A 16,209-nucleotide genomic window follows, 5' to 3' on the forward strand; every position below is an offset into this window, starting at 1 on the left:
AATATAAAAACATAGCCCAACACAACAAATTCAACTTAACTACTATCTATCAATTGCAAGTATAGACAGCAGCACGACTAAATCAACCTGTATATTTCCTGAAACACTCAACAAACGCATAAACGCATGTGGAAAATACAAGTAAAACAAAAATAACTTCTTGATTTCACATAACACACAATAAAGACATATATCATGAATAACTCATAAATATAAATCAATAAACAATGTGAAACAAGAAACATATACCAATCAATGTATCTCCCCCTATCATGAAAAACCCAAAAAATACATCATAAGCCAAAAAAAAAATGTAAATGCACAATAAAGCATCTAGATACAATCTAATAGCTCCACAAGAACAAAAATCTCTACGAGTGTACTCCCCCTTTTTGTGACGGAATGCCAAAGGGCAATCACACATCATCAAAAGGTGGTGACGGAGGTGATTGTCTCAAATGCTCCAGATCTGCTCGCAAAGCACGAAGCTCATCAAGCATGTCCACCAAAATCTGTCCATGAGCAGCCTGAACGGTTATGACAGTCTCCAACATATGTCGAATGTCTGAATCATCCGAGGTAGGAGGTGGAGGAACAGCAACAGCAGCAGCATCATCAGCATGATCAACGGGCTCCTCAGCAGTAGCATCACTTGTAGAAGAGGGAGGTGGAGGTGCAACACCGGAAGGCTCTACCCTAGGACGTTTAGAGCTAGCTTTCAAATGAGCAGCCCTCTGCCTAAGAAAACCAGCACCTATGGGAGCAACAATATGAACAGGCTCAGACGTAAGAAACTCAACTAAACCGAGATGCAAAAGAATCTGGTGAATAAAGATGGGGAAGAACAAAGCATGAGCAGTAGAACTACTCCTATGCACCTCAATCAAGGAACAAATAAAAAGATGAGGAAAGCTAATAGGATAATCAGTAACCAGGGCATACAAAAATGCACAACGCTCCAAAGGAATGGTGTGCAGATGAGAGATAGGCCAAAAAGAACGACAAGCAATCCAAAAGAAAAGATAATGAATCGGAGTGAGCTCAACAGTGTTGATCCGAGGATCAGAACCCCACCTAATGATATAAGACATGATGTCATCCAAGGGAGGAGACTCATCATACGGGTAGACAGGATCAAGGACCACTGGTACCCCAAGGGCATCAGCCACTATCGAAGGGGTAAGGGTGTACCCTACACCCCGTACCCAACTCCTCATGAGAGTGTTGGCATCATAGGAGTCGACAGAGAGGTTCGAATAGAACTCTCTAATCAAGGAAGTCGGAGCTGGATGTGAAATATCCAGCAAAGGTAACCAACCTCGACACTCAAAGTTACGTCTAATCTCGGGATCTAGCTCATCTAGAAGTACCTTTCTCTCAGTCCAAATGTTTCTCCTAGGTTAAGCTTCTCAAATGCTTCCTGGTTTTTCTCACTTAGGAACCTCTCACTATCAAAGGTGGGGGAAGGAGAAGAAGTGGAGGTCCTATTGGCTCTAGCTTTCCTAGGCATGATGCTAAGGAAAGGAAAAGACACACAGAAAAGAACCAACAAAGAAAAAGAAAAACCAAAGACAGACTGCAAGTTAGCACAAAAATAATATAGAAATAACAATCTATATGATGCATGAATAGATAAATGTCATGATGCATGCTCTAATGCAGTGAGAATAAGTTCAATTTAGCTATAAAATCACAAAATTGGCTTGAGCATAGAGTTTACATCAAAAACCCCAAAATTTAAAAAAATTAAAAAAAAAAAAAAAAAAAACCAATTTCACAAAATCACCAAATTGATCATTATACATGATAGAGAACAATTTATAATGACCAAAACAATCAAGCAAACAAGCCAATTTCATCAATTTAAACCAAATTGAACAAAAACCCCAAATCGGATACTTTCAAGCCCTAGAAAATTTAATTTTTCTCAATTCACCAAATTTATTAAATTAAATCACCAAGAACAGTTATACATCCTCATATGACAAAAACCCAATGATCAACTTGAAGAAAATAAGCTTGAAACATCCAAAAAAAAAAATCTATAGGTTCAAAATTTCCCCACAAATGCATGATTTAACGCATGAAATATGAAAATCAATGCAAAAAGAAGGGTAAAAGTGTCTTACCGGCCTTAGAGGAGAAAAACCTTGCAAAAAGAACGGAAGAAAACGACAAAAAATCTTGATTGGGGACTTGACCGATCGGATAGAGAGAGAAAGAGTTTGAAAACTTTTTGAAAAAGTGTTTGAACACGTGAGAATCAAATGTTTAAAAAAAAAAAACTCTCTATACGATTTTTGATTGATCGAAAATTAGTTTCGATCGATCGAAACACACAGAACCAACCAAGAAATTTTAAATGCAATTTCGATTGATCAAAAAATAGTTTAGATCAATCGAAATGCACAGAACCAAGCCAAAAAATTTCTAGAAATTTTTTTTTTGAAAAACCAAGCAAAATATTGCAGAAACTCCTCAAAGTATTGAATTTTGTGAACAAAATGCATGAGTATGAGATGAAATGCTTTTCAAAAACACATGTTTTGAACCCAAATTTCCCAAAATTAAGATGTTCAAACAATCCTCCTTAAATTCTCAGGCTTCAAGCACATTTTGCATAGAATACAAGGAATTTTCAAACTTGGTTGGCCAAACCAAAATCACACACAATAACATGTACTGAGTTTAGCAAAGAGTAACTTGTGTAGTGTGTGTAATTAGCAAAAACTTGAGATACATGTGAGGTGATATATAAATAGAAATCAATCACAAAATATACAAAATTCATCACATAGAATTTGAAAGAGACTATTACCAAAAGAGTTACATCATATAACTCCCACATCTCCTAGAAAACAAGCTTACAATCATGTAAATTTCTTGATTTGCCTCATAACATACACACCAATTTTATTTATAGCCCGGATAATGTACACACTATTTTATTTGCTTGATTTAACATTAACTCCAATAATGTACACACCAATTTTATCATTTAAGCCGAGGCTACACCTTATGTTCTTTTTGTGTAGGTGCTACACTTTCTCAAGTACAAAATCTTACGATATGCACTAATGTGTTCATGATTGGCTAGTAAACAGTGGTGAGATGGTTATTTATGCCTTTCTCAATAAGTTCAATTCCGACAATCAAAAGCATGTGACTTCAAGATCAAGATCATGTGATCAAAAACTGTAAATATCTACCCACACAACATGCACTACAAAGTGTCAACTAGTAAAGTGCAATAAATAGGCTCATCCAAGCTAAACAAAGTACATAGACATGTTATGTAAAGATTAAATTGGCCAACCTAGATTTCAAATCCAAGAAAAAATGCAAAACACAATTTGCTTCCCTTTTCCTTTTTCCATTTTTTTTTATTATAAAAAGAAGAAAAAAAAAAGTCCTAGAATGAAATGCATGAATGTTATGCAATGCAAGTCCTAGAAAAAAAAAAAAAAAAACAAATAACAATGGTCACAAAGAGTAGAGCAATGAAGCATAAAGACCATGAAAGCCAAGACATATTAGGGACACAAAATCACGCCAATTACTTGACGAAGTGTCTCAAACTTATTTCTATTAAGAGGTTTGGTGAAGATGTCAGTATTCTAATGATTAGTAGGGATATACTCAAAACACACAATCTTTCTTTCAACAAGATCCCTAATGAAGTGATATCTAATCTCTATGTGCTTAGTCTTGGAATGTTGAACAGGGTTCTTAGAGATATCAATAGCACTAGAGTTATCACAATAAACAACTATGGTATCTTGGGATATCCCATAATCAGTCATAACCTTTTTCATCCAAAAAAGCTGAAAGCAACAACTTCCAGTAGCAATATATTCTGCCTCTGTAGTAGACAAAGACATTGAATTTTGCTTTTTACTCATCCAAGCAATAAGATTGGCTCCTACATAAAAATACCCGCCAATGGTGCTTTTTCTATCATTAGTATTACCAGCCCAATCAGAATCAGAGAAACCAGCAAGAGACAAATTCGATTCTTTATTATAAAATAATCCATAATCACAAGTTCCACCAACATATTTTATTATTCTTTTTACAACATTCAAATGTGAAACTTTAGGATTAGATTAAAATCTAGAACAAACACCAACACTAAAGGCAATATCAGGCCGACTATCAGTCAAATACAAAAGGCATCCAATCATACTTCTGTATAATGTAACATCAATAGACTCACCTGATGGATCATTTGTTAATTTTGCATTTGCAGCCATTGGTGTTCTAGCATGTGCAGCCTTGTCTAGTCCAAATCTCTTGACTAGATTTCTTGCGTACTTTGCTTGGTTGATGTAGATTCCTGAGTCCGTTTGCTTCACCTGCAATCCCAAAAAATAAGTTAGTTCACCAACCTTACTCATTTCAAACATATCCTTCATTTCATCTGCAAAAGAATGAGCAAGAGAGTCATTAGTAGCACCAAAAACAATATCATCAACATAAATTTGAGCTACAACAAAACTATTCTTATCCTTTCTTATGAAGAGAGTAGTATCCGCAGATCCCCTTTTAAATCCATGCTCACTGAGGTATGCAATCAATCTATCATACCAAGCCCGTGGAGCTTGTTTCAAACCATAGAGGGCTCTCTTCAACTTATACACATCATCCAGTCTGTGAGGATCAACAAAACCCTTCGGTTGTTCAACATATACCTCTTCTTGTAGCATTCCATTCAAGAAAGCACTCTTGACATCCATTTGATATAGCTTGAAATTCAGATGACTAGCTATAGCCAACAGTATCCTAATGGATTCCAATCTTGCTACCGGTGCAAAGGTCTCATCAAAATCAATCCCTTCCACATGTGTGTAACCTTGAGCAACAAGTCTTGATTTATTCCTAATAACAGTGCCATGTTCATTTGACTTGTTCTTAAAGATCCATTTAGTTCCAATCACATTTAGGTGCGGTTTGGATTGGACTGAAACTGCGTTTACATCTTCTACGTTTTTTTTTTTTTTTTTTCAGCCCGCATTTTTTGACTTTTCCATGGTGAACAATGCATCCGTGCACTGATCACGGAACCACAAATTCCACTTTTTAGCCACTTTTTCATTAAAAATGGGTCTCACGGCACTATTCACACATTTAAAAATTATTTTGCTACAGTGTTTTCAATTTCAGCAAAATGAGTTCTATTCAAACAGACCCTTACTCCCTTTGGTCTAGGAACTAATTCCCACACATCATTCCGAATAAATTGATGAAGTTCTTCATGCATAGAATTAACCCAATCAGCATCTTGAAGTGCTTTATCTACCTTCTTCGGTTCAAATTGGGACACATAGCATGAGTGAGTAATTACAATTAAGGCTTTTAATCTTAATCTCATGTTATCATTCAAACTTCCCAATATATTTGTGGTAGGTTGATTTAGCCTTACTCTAGAGGATGGACCTTTAACTAGAGATGTGGATGTACCATTTTGTTCTAATGAAGGACTAAACTCATGTTGTACTTGTTGAGTCTCATGAACCGGTGTGGATGGTTCCAGACTTGATGACACAAAAACTGCATCATTCAGCACCATTAACTCTTCATCACTATGCTTCCCCACATAATCAACAAGAAGTGAGTCACCAACCTCCATAGGCTTATCTTGAACCGGAGCAGTATTTTCTGAATGTGCTTTTGAACATACTTCATCATTGATCACAACATTTGATGATTCCATGACTGTTTTGGTTCTCAGATTATACACTCTATATGCTCTACTAGTAGAGGAGTATCCCAGAAAATATCCCTTGTCACTCTTTGCATCAAATTTTTCTAGATTCTCTCTATCATGTAGAATGTAACAATCACTACCAAATATCCTAAAATATTTAACAACAAGCTTCTTTCCTCTCCAGAGTTCATAAGGAGTCTTCTTGGAATCAGGTCTGAAATACACCCAGTTGAGTATCTGACAAGTAGTGTTAACTGCTTCTCCCCAGAAGTATTTGGGCAACTTTTTATTGTGTAGCATGACACGAGCTATCTCCTGAACAACCCTATTCTTTCGTTCCACTATTCCATTCTATTGAAGTGTCTTAGGTGAAGAGAACTCTTGATGTGTGCCTTAATCATTACAGAAGATAGCCAGCTTGGAATTCTCAAATTCTATTCCATGGTCACTTCTGATTCTGGCTATCATAGTATCTTTCTTAACCTGCAATTTCTTGCACAGATGTATCATCTTCTCAGGAGCCTCAACTTTATCTTTCTAAAGCACAACCCAAGTATATCTAGTAAAGTCATCCACAATCACTAGAATATACTTATTTCCACCTAAACTCTGAACTCTGGTAGGACCCATAAGATCAATGTGCAATAACTCTAGAGGTCTTGAAGTTTGAACACTAGCTACAGACGGATGTTTGGATTTCACTTGTTTACCTATCTGACATGGTCCACATATGCACTTATCTATCTTCTCAAACTTAGGTAAACTAATAACTGCATCACATTTGGAAATCTTCTCTAATTGCTTATGATTTGCATGCCCCAACCATTGATGCCACAAATCAACTTGACCGATCTTTGCACTAAAGCACTTGTTGCTTACGCTTGGTGTTAAACCATAACAGTTGTCAGTTGTCCTTACACCAACACATATACAGTCACCTCCTCCATCAAGTATCTCACATTCATACTTAGTGAAGAGAACATTCAGTCCATTGTCACAAATCTAACTGATGTTGAGTAAGTTGGCCTTCAATCCATCAACATACCATACATCTTTAAAGACTGGCAACCTTGGAATGTCTACAGTTCCAATGCCTCTGACCACAGATTTGCTTCCATCTCCAAAAGTGACTATCCCAATCTTTCTTTCAAAAAGAGTCTTGAATAAACCTTTGTTTCCGGTCATATGCCTGGAACAACCACTATCCAAATACCAAAGACAAGAATCATGTGCCTTTAAGGCGGTTAAAGCAGTATAATACAAATAATTTTTATCATATGTGATAAGACCAAGAGACTCAAGGAAAGATTTAGCAAAAGCAACAAGAGACAAAAACAACAAGTAACCAAGTTGACAAATAAGCATAAATATTTTCCAATAATCCATGACAGCTGAGGTCAAAGATCAGCTCAGAGATCAAAAGATGTACAACAAGAGAGCAACCTACTCTGATACCACTTGTAAGTTTTTAGACCCTTTAAAACACAATTGGATTAACCTAGTAAATTAGCCAAGTGATTACTTAGTCCAAATTTCAGATCTAGGTTAACACAACCATATAATCATATCAATGTAAAGTGCGGATTATAAAGAACACAAAGATATGATGACCCAGGAAACCAAATCGGTAAAAACCTGGGGAGGATTTAACCTAGTTATCCTCAAGGTAAATCTGAATCCACTATGAAAGAGTCGAAGTTTTACAATAGGACTTAGACCACTAACATCCTATTGCTACCCACCAGTAGAAATTTACTGACACAACCATATGCAAGCTTCGAGACCACGGACTCCTTCTTTCTTGGATTCTCCAGCAAATACAAGCACACCCGCTTGTGTTTCTTTAAGCTCTTTAATGCAGCAACTAAATCAATTACCAAGTTCTTGACATAGTCTTGAATCTTAGAAACCCTAAGTATGTGTGAAGGCAACCACCTCTTTGATCTCACAAAAGATTCACACATACAGCATAATAGACAATAAAAAACGTGGCTAGGGTTTTCCCTTTTATACTTAAGACAAAACATAAAACCCTACACGTCATATGGGCTTGGGCTGAGTTGGAAAATTTTGTAGAAAAACATTCTGCCCGTGTTTCGATCGATCAAGCCTAATTTTCGATCGATTGAGCCAGACAGAATTGCACAGTAAATTCCGTAGTAACTCAATTCCAACTTTACATAAAACATATATACTTTGAGCAAGTCTAAACAAGTCTAAAACCTATTTTGATCATGGTTTGCCAACAATACAAATTAGAGTTCTAATACATTAGTTCTTAATCCTTAGAACCTAACAAATCCCACCATCCAAGAAAAGTACCAGAAAAACTAGTAACAAGAAGGCCATCAATTTCAGGGTGGTCAAGATTATTTTTATTCATATAAGCAATTCCAACCATAGACATATGACCCATTTTATTAATGATTTCTTGTTCAGACAAGCCATCAATATTCCATTCATAAAGTTTATCAGTAGAAACAGAAAATTGGGTTTGAAAAGGTCTTTCTTCAAACTGTATATCAGGAGGAGTGGGTTTTGGATACCAATTTTTTGTAAAAGATATGGGATTGGATTTTCCAACAAATCTTTTAATTTCTGGTAAATCATCATCAAAAACCTTTTTAGCAAAAACAAAAGATAATGAGTCAGATTCTGTGTTTTCTTCAAAAATAGTTTCTAAAAGAAATATTAATGATTTTCTTGCTAAAAAATTCAGTTACTTGCATATTGGTCTTGTTCAAGTTGCTGTTAAACCACTTACTAGAAAAGGAATTAATGCTTCTGTTCTCATGTGTTTAAGAGATGCTAGATTCAAGAACTTTTCTAATAGCATACTTGGCATGATTACTGCATCCTTGTATGATGGTCCTGTTTATTTTGACTGTTATCCTGGTATTTCTCTTGCTTTGGATGATCCTAATATTGTTAAAGCTTTGACATTAAAAGTGATAACATTAATCTTAAACAAGAATTATTATTGTTAAGAATTAATAAAAACCTTGATAAACATCAATCTAATAATGAACAAGATGAGCACAAAGATGGAGATGAATCCAGCGAACAGGCTCTTCTTTCTAATAAAGGTATTACTAATGTTTTCACTGATTCTCAGATTAATCTTGTTAAAAATACACACACACACACACACAAATATATACATATATACATAAATATATATGTATATATTTATATACACATATATATATATATATATATATACATATATACATATATATACACATATTTACATATTTATAAATATATATATATATATATATATATATATATGGATTTGGGATAGACTATGAATAACCCAAAAAAAAAAGTATCAATTAACTTTAATATCCTAAAGTTTTCTTCTCTGAGGTATATATATATATATATATATATTTATATATTTATATAAATATAAATATAGATATAAATATTAATATTAATATATACACAAATAAATATATGTGTATATATTTATATATATATATATAGATATATAAATAAATAAATATATATTTATATACATATATATATACACATATTTATAAATAAATAAATATATATAAATATATATATATATATATATATATATTTATTTATATGTAGGGTAGAAAGTGAATGGCACCGCATCAACGTGATTTAAGGATTTGGGATAGACTATGAATAACCCAAAAAAATGTATCAATTAACTTTAATATCCTTAGCTTGTTTTATCAAAATATTTTTCTATTTATATTTGTTTGTTTGCATGTAAAATGTGGTTAAACTTATAAAATATTTTCTATTGACCCTAAAATGTTTTGTAAAAAATTATAAAACGTTTTATCTCTAAAATTTGGTAAAATATTTTACAAAACACACCGTTGCTAAGTCGTTGGTCTAGTTGCTGAAACCGCCGCTCAAAAGGCAAGTGCCGGCAAGTCATCAGAGATGGCGGTTTCAACAGTCTAGTCAATTTATTGCTAAAAGTATTGTAGATAAAGGTAAAACTTAGTTAAAATAAAACAGTAAGGCCCATGAATAGTATTAAAAAGTGTAGTAGGACTCATGAATAATAGCCAAAATAAGTTGAATAGTGAAATAATTTTCATTTATAATTTGTATCTAAACGGAGGCTAATTGTCCCTAAACATATGTGTATTTTTATGGTATTTATATTCAATATAAAGATATATGAAAATTTTGAAAAGTTTATTTCGAACTAGTTTGGAGAGAAACTTTGTTCACTAAAGTTAATTATCATATAACAAAAAGCTAGCAAAAAAAAAAAAAAACTTAACACAACTATTTCAAGCCGTAGAAGTAAACATTTCTTGAAGGGGAAAAAAAATTAGCAATAAGAATAATAAATCAATGAACAAAAGAGCATCCACATCTATCTCCTCAGATTTTTAGTTAAACTAATCTAAAAAACTCTAATTTTTATAGTTTAGCTATCCACGTTTTTTATACATAGACATTAGACTTAATACTCTATTTCTTACTTCATTTAAATAACTATTTTGCTCTCTCCTCTCAACATATATAGCCACCACCGCACACCACCACCATCCACCAAAGACAACACCACCATCAATCCAAGGTTAAACCCGAGCACAACTACCACCACTCAACCACCGCCACCACCACCACCAAAGACAACACAACCACACCAAATTAGACAATTAGATCTATCCATCATGGCACAACACGACCTCTGCCAGACCAAAATCAAAAACCCAAGATCAAACCATCATGACATTGCACCACCACCACCAAAAACACCATGCTAAAAACTGTTAGGTTCTAAATGTTTAGAACAATTGGCAAATCGTGAACACAAACTTGTCTAGATATAGATCTTATAGTCTATAAGTATTATTAAACAATGTTCAAGGTGATTCAAGTTAAGATTCAAGAACATGCAAGCTGTAGAAATAAGATTTCATAATCTACCTGGCTCGATCGATCGAAGAACAGACTCGACCGATCGAAACACGTATCTGCAGATTTTTAAGTCAGCCCAAACAGTAGTTCAAGCCCATTAAGGATTAGGGTTTCAGATCTATTTCTTCTAGTATATAAAGGAAATCCTAAGCACGTTTGTAAAAGGCTTTTGAAAGAGATTAGATTGCATCTTGTGCCTCTTTTGTAGATCTAGGATTTTGTACCCAAAAGCTCTCTAAGGTCTTTGTTGAGTTGTGTGTTGAATCTTTTGTGAAATCTGAGAGGTGTTTACCTTCATACACACACATAGAGCTATCAAGATCAAGATTTGCATCAAAAATTTGATGGTGGTTTTAGTTACTGCATAAAGAATTTAAAGAAGATCCAAAACCTTTGAGTGGAGTCTCAAAGTCACAAATAAGAGAACTTGTGGTTGCTGTAGATCAAAGAAAGAAGTAGTCTATGGACTCAGAGCTATCATGGGGTCGTGGTAGTAAGTTTTCTACTCGAGGTAGCAATAAGATGTTAGTGGTCTAAGTTCTATTGTACAAATTTCAATTCTTTCATAGTGGATCTGGTTTACCTTGAGGATAGCTAGGTTAAATCCCCCCCAGGATTTTTACTGGTTTGGTTTTCCTAGGTCATCATATTGTTTTGTTATTTATTTTTCCGCTGCTTTACATAATATGATTGTAATTGTTTTAACCTAGATCTGAATAATAAACCTAAGTATTCACTTAGTTAATTAATTAGGTTAAACAACTTGTGTTTTAAGGGGTCTAAAAACGTACAAAAACTATAATAAAAATTTTTTTTTTAAAAAAAAACCAAAGAACATTGTGAAACAGATGGATTAAAGCTGAATCTCAACAGAGCTTTAGATCTAGTGAAGGTCTAACTTACCGGAGAATCAGATCGATTCATCAGATCCAACAACAATCTGACTCATCGGAGCAGCAGTAAAATTTTCTCCACTTCTCACTGGTACACATAGATATGGGAGAGAGAGAGTTGAAGCAGAAAAATTATTTGAAAAAATAAAATTTTGACTTTGGCAAGGAAAGCTGAAAGTTCAAAAACGTGTACAAAAACACTTTTGAACGTTTAGACCCCCAAAGACCAACTTAACCAACACAAGCAATATGTCAAACAACAAGTGTGCGGAAACTTAACATATGCTATAAAATGAAATTGGTTAAACAATTATCTAAGCCATAACAAAATAAACCACAGCAGATAATGTAAAGGCAGAGATAGAGAGGAAGGAAGATGCAACCACAGAGATAACACCCGATGTGTTATCGAAGAGGAAACCGAAGACCTCGGCGAAAAACCTCTCCGCCGCCCTCCAAGCGGTAATCAATCCACTAGAAAATACAGTTGGGATACAAGGACAGCAATAGACCCTCCAAGCCTAATCTACCCAATGCACCTAAGCCCTCCAAGCTTCTTGCTCCAACGAGGTTGCGCCGAACCTTTTTCTTTTCTAGCTTTCCGGATTCCGCTACTATACCGTAGCATCAACCAATGAAGATTGGCTCCTTCCTAACTGCTTCCCAGAACTCCAAACGACTGTCTCACAGAGATGATGATGGTGAGAACCAGGTTTGGTATAATGCCTCTCAAGGTTTTGACAATGGAGAGGAAGAGAGTGAGGGATTTTGATGAGACTCTAAGGTAGGGATTGTGTATGAAACAATCTTGTTTTTCTTTAGGGTTTCTCTCTCAAAATTCTCTCTGGAAGCTCTCTTTCAATCGTGGGTTAAAAGGGTATTTATACTGGAGTGAAGAGGAATGTGAAACGTCAGGTTTTTCCAAAACAGGGGTGGCTCGCGGCTTGACCTCGTGGCTTGACCAAGTCGCGAGTTCCAGTCGCGAGTTAACCGTATGGCCAGTTGTCCTGTTTTGTCCTGTAGTGCTCCAGCTAGCATGACTGTTCATCTTCCAGCATGCTTGGCACGTGTGCAGTTTCTGGCGGGTTGAAGCCGCGAGTCCCAGCCGCGACACTCTGTTTTCTTGCACACTCTTGAGCAATCTTCACTCTATCTCACTCACTACCCTTACAACAATCCCACCTAAAAACAGGGTTACTAAATGCTGAATTATAAGCAAATTTGGCACGGAATAAAGCCAATTAGATGGTTGAATAAATTCAACCTTACAATCTCCCCCTTTGGCTATTCCGTGACAAAACCCTAAAACAGACTCTAGACTTAACATGTGAGTTGGGAACAGTTGAACAAAACTCACTCACACCTAACTCTAGAAGCTGTGAAGCACTTGAATCATATGAACATAATACTCCTGAAACACAACAATACACCATGATAATTGTAAGCAGAAAAATTATAAATGCATATGAAACAGGCAATATGAGATCAAGCAAAGATGGAGTTAATAAACAAACCATGGCTTGATCAACCAAGTGAACACCACAAGGTAGTGATCACAGTGCTCATTCACACTTGGAATGAACACAAGGACATACAAGTTAACAAGCACAAGGCAAGACACTTGTATGCTCAACACTCAACCAATGCATAGCACACAAGGCATATGCATCTAGGAACAATCCTACAAGGGCACAAGAGTGACAGTACATAAACCAAAATGTAGAACATTTAGATTAAGGTACTGATTTCAACATAGCATAAAGGCTGCACTTAAGCAAGGTACATACCATAAAGCCTACAAACTATGCATAAAACATTAACCCTAAAAGCTTACAAAAGCACATGGGTACAAACACAAAATATCCTGAATAACATCAACAACATATATTAAAGATTAAACCAAGAGTCTATGAAATGAGTTAGAAACAGCAATACACCAAAACACAGTGTATCAAAACCATAAACCCACTAAAAGTACTCAAAACATAAACATATATAAACACAGTTTCTGTTTTTAGCAACTCCCCCTCAACTAATTACTCCCCCTTAAGCTTTTCTGCTTCTCAAACAGCAATGAACTTCTCCCCCTTTTTGACAGGAATGGCCAAAGGGTCACTTGTCATGCTGAGTGGTGAAGCTGTCAAGTGTAGCAGCCAAGACATCAATCTGGTCTTGCATGGCTCTCATCCTGTCAGAGTGCTCAGTTTGGACTGCCCTGATCCCATCAAGCCTTTCCAGAATGATCTGGAAAGCATCTGGAGGTGTGTCTGCAGAGGTTGAAGCTCTGTGTCTTTTGCCACTTCTCCTAGGTGTTGAAGTTGATGCAAGTCCTGCTGCCTCTGCTTCAGTCTCCATTGGAGCAGCCTCTCCTTCATCACCTTCATCTTCTTCTCCTGGAAGCCTAACACTTATCCTTTTGCAGGTAAGCTTGTTGATTGCAGAGGGTGTAGACATGGGACTGATGTCTTGAGGGATTGGAACACCTTTACTCCTAAAAATCCTCATTAGCAAACTTGGAAAGATCAATTTAGGCCTAGAGGTTGTTCTAGTCTCATCCACAATGGTGTCATAAATGTGGGAACTTATGTCTATGAAGTTCTTTTCTTTGAGATCCATCAGAAAGACTGCTCTAGCACAGTTGATTGTAGTCAATTTCCTAATGGGATAGAGGTTAAACATCATAATTATTGTAAGACACCTCATGTCCACTGGAAATGCAGTGGTATTCAAACATTTCCCTTCTCTCTGCCCACCTATCCTTTGTTGAATTGTTTCAATAGACACACTCCTATCCTTGTAATTGATAAATTCTTCATCATCTAATCCTTCAAGCCTTAATGCATCATCTATGACATGAGCATCCAAGACAAATTCTTTACCCCTCACCCAGCAACTCAATTCATTATCCTTTATCACAGCATTTGAGTAAAATTCCCTAATTAAGGGTTCACACACAACAGGGAAACCACCCAAAAGCTTTTCTCATCCTCTTCCTTCAAAACAACTGGGAATAAAAGTTTGCCTTAAGTCCTCCAAATCCACAAATCTCTCTTGAATGATTCCTGCATTCAAGAAGTTATCCTTGTATCTCTCAAAGTGGTGAACAGACCTAAACAATCTAGAATCCATCTTTAATCTCTTGTCAGCCTTCTTTGCAGTAGATTTCTTCTTCTGAGGTGAGGGAGCCATCTGTGAACAATCAGAAAAGGCCACAACAACATATAGCAATATATGTGCAAAACCAGTCAGAACCATGTAATAAACAGAGAGAGATATCAACCATACAAATGAACTTCAAAAACTTAGACAACAAGCTACTTAGTTCAAACATATGGATAAACCAAGCCTAGGATAGGAAACACATGAACAACATGGTGAAACTATCCTAAAGACAGATAAATGACATTGAGACAGAAAACGGAAGAGATGATATGGCACTCAAACAATATATTGATCCTAACATGAGCTTCCCACAGATTAACACACTAAAACATGCAAATCTAGCACAGTAAAACTCACATCCTCAGAACGAACCAATAGAAATCACTCAACAACTCAAAGATCAGATTGAAATAAAATAAACACTTAGCTAAGCACAAGATGAAGAGCAATAAGCATATGACAATCATTTAACACAAACTATAGCAACAGCATCCACAAGCTAAGCAAGAACAAGGAGCAGAGACCGAAACACAAACCCATTTCAAAAACACAATCATATGCAAAAAATCAAGGATAACAGCACAAAAACAAGTAGAAAAGAGTGTAAAACAGAAAACCCATACCTGTAACTTGACGATTTTGAGCTACAAGAGTGCAATACTAAAGATTGGAAAAGGGAGCACGGAGTGTTTGGGAGGGAGAGAGTTTAGAGAGAAGATGAACAGTCACAAAAATTCGAGGGAAAAACTGAAAAAGTTTAAAAACTGCTCCTGTTTCTACAAAACACGCGATTTTCGCGACTGAATTAAGTCGTCACATAGTCGCCAGCTCAAGCCGCCAAAGCACACAAGAACAAAATTTTGAAAAAATTTTCTAAGTGTTTTTCGCGACTGGAAGGTCTACCCGCGAGTGAGTCGCGAGCTGAGCCGCGAAAATCTCTGAGTGATCCTCGCGACTGGACCTTCCACTCGCGAACAAGTCGCCAAACATGACCAGCGAAGATGCGACTGAGGCTCGCGACTTGACATACCCGCGACTGAGCCGCCAAAACAGGGCAAAACTGTATTTTTGAAATTTTCAGATTTTTCCAACAAAACACTTTCCAAAAACACCTAAAACACTCAAAAATCTTTTTGTGCTTGAATTAACAAAGATTGAGCATGTGAAAACACATTTTATCAAGTACAATCACACAAATGAATATGGCATTTATTGAACATAAACTTGTGTGTTGTGTGTGGATATCAACAATGAGATAGTCCTTTGTCTAATGTGAAGCTTCAATGATCAATTCAACCAAGGCATACACAATTAGCACTAGATCATGTGACCAATCTCAATTATAGAAATATGTATATATGACCTCCCACACAACTTGATAACATAACTTGGAGCTTTTCATTTGACTCCACTTTCAAACATAACATTTGATCTTTTTGATCTTTTTGAGACAATCATCTCTCATTGTGAGAGGGATATGTAACATTTCTCTTTGAAGAACAGGCCTTTGGCCTTTTTGAATGA

This window comes from Quercus robur, chromosome 9 (assembly GCF_932294415.1).
Source record: "Quercus robur chromosome 9, dhQueRobu3.1, whole genome shotgun sequence".
Lineage (NCBI taxonomy): Eukaryota > Viridiplantae > Streptophyta > Magnoliopsida > Fagales > Fagaceae > Quercus > Quercus robur.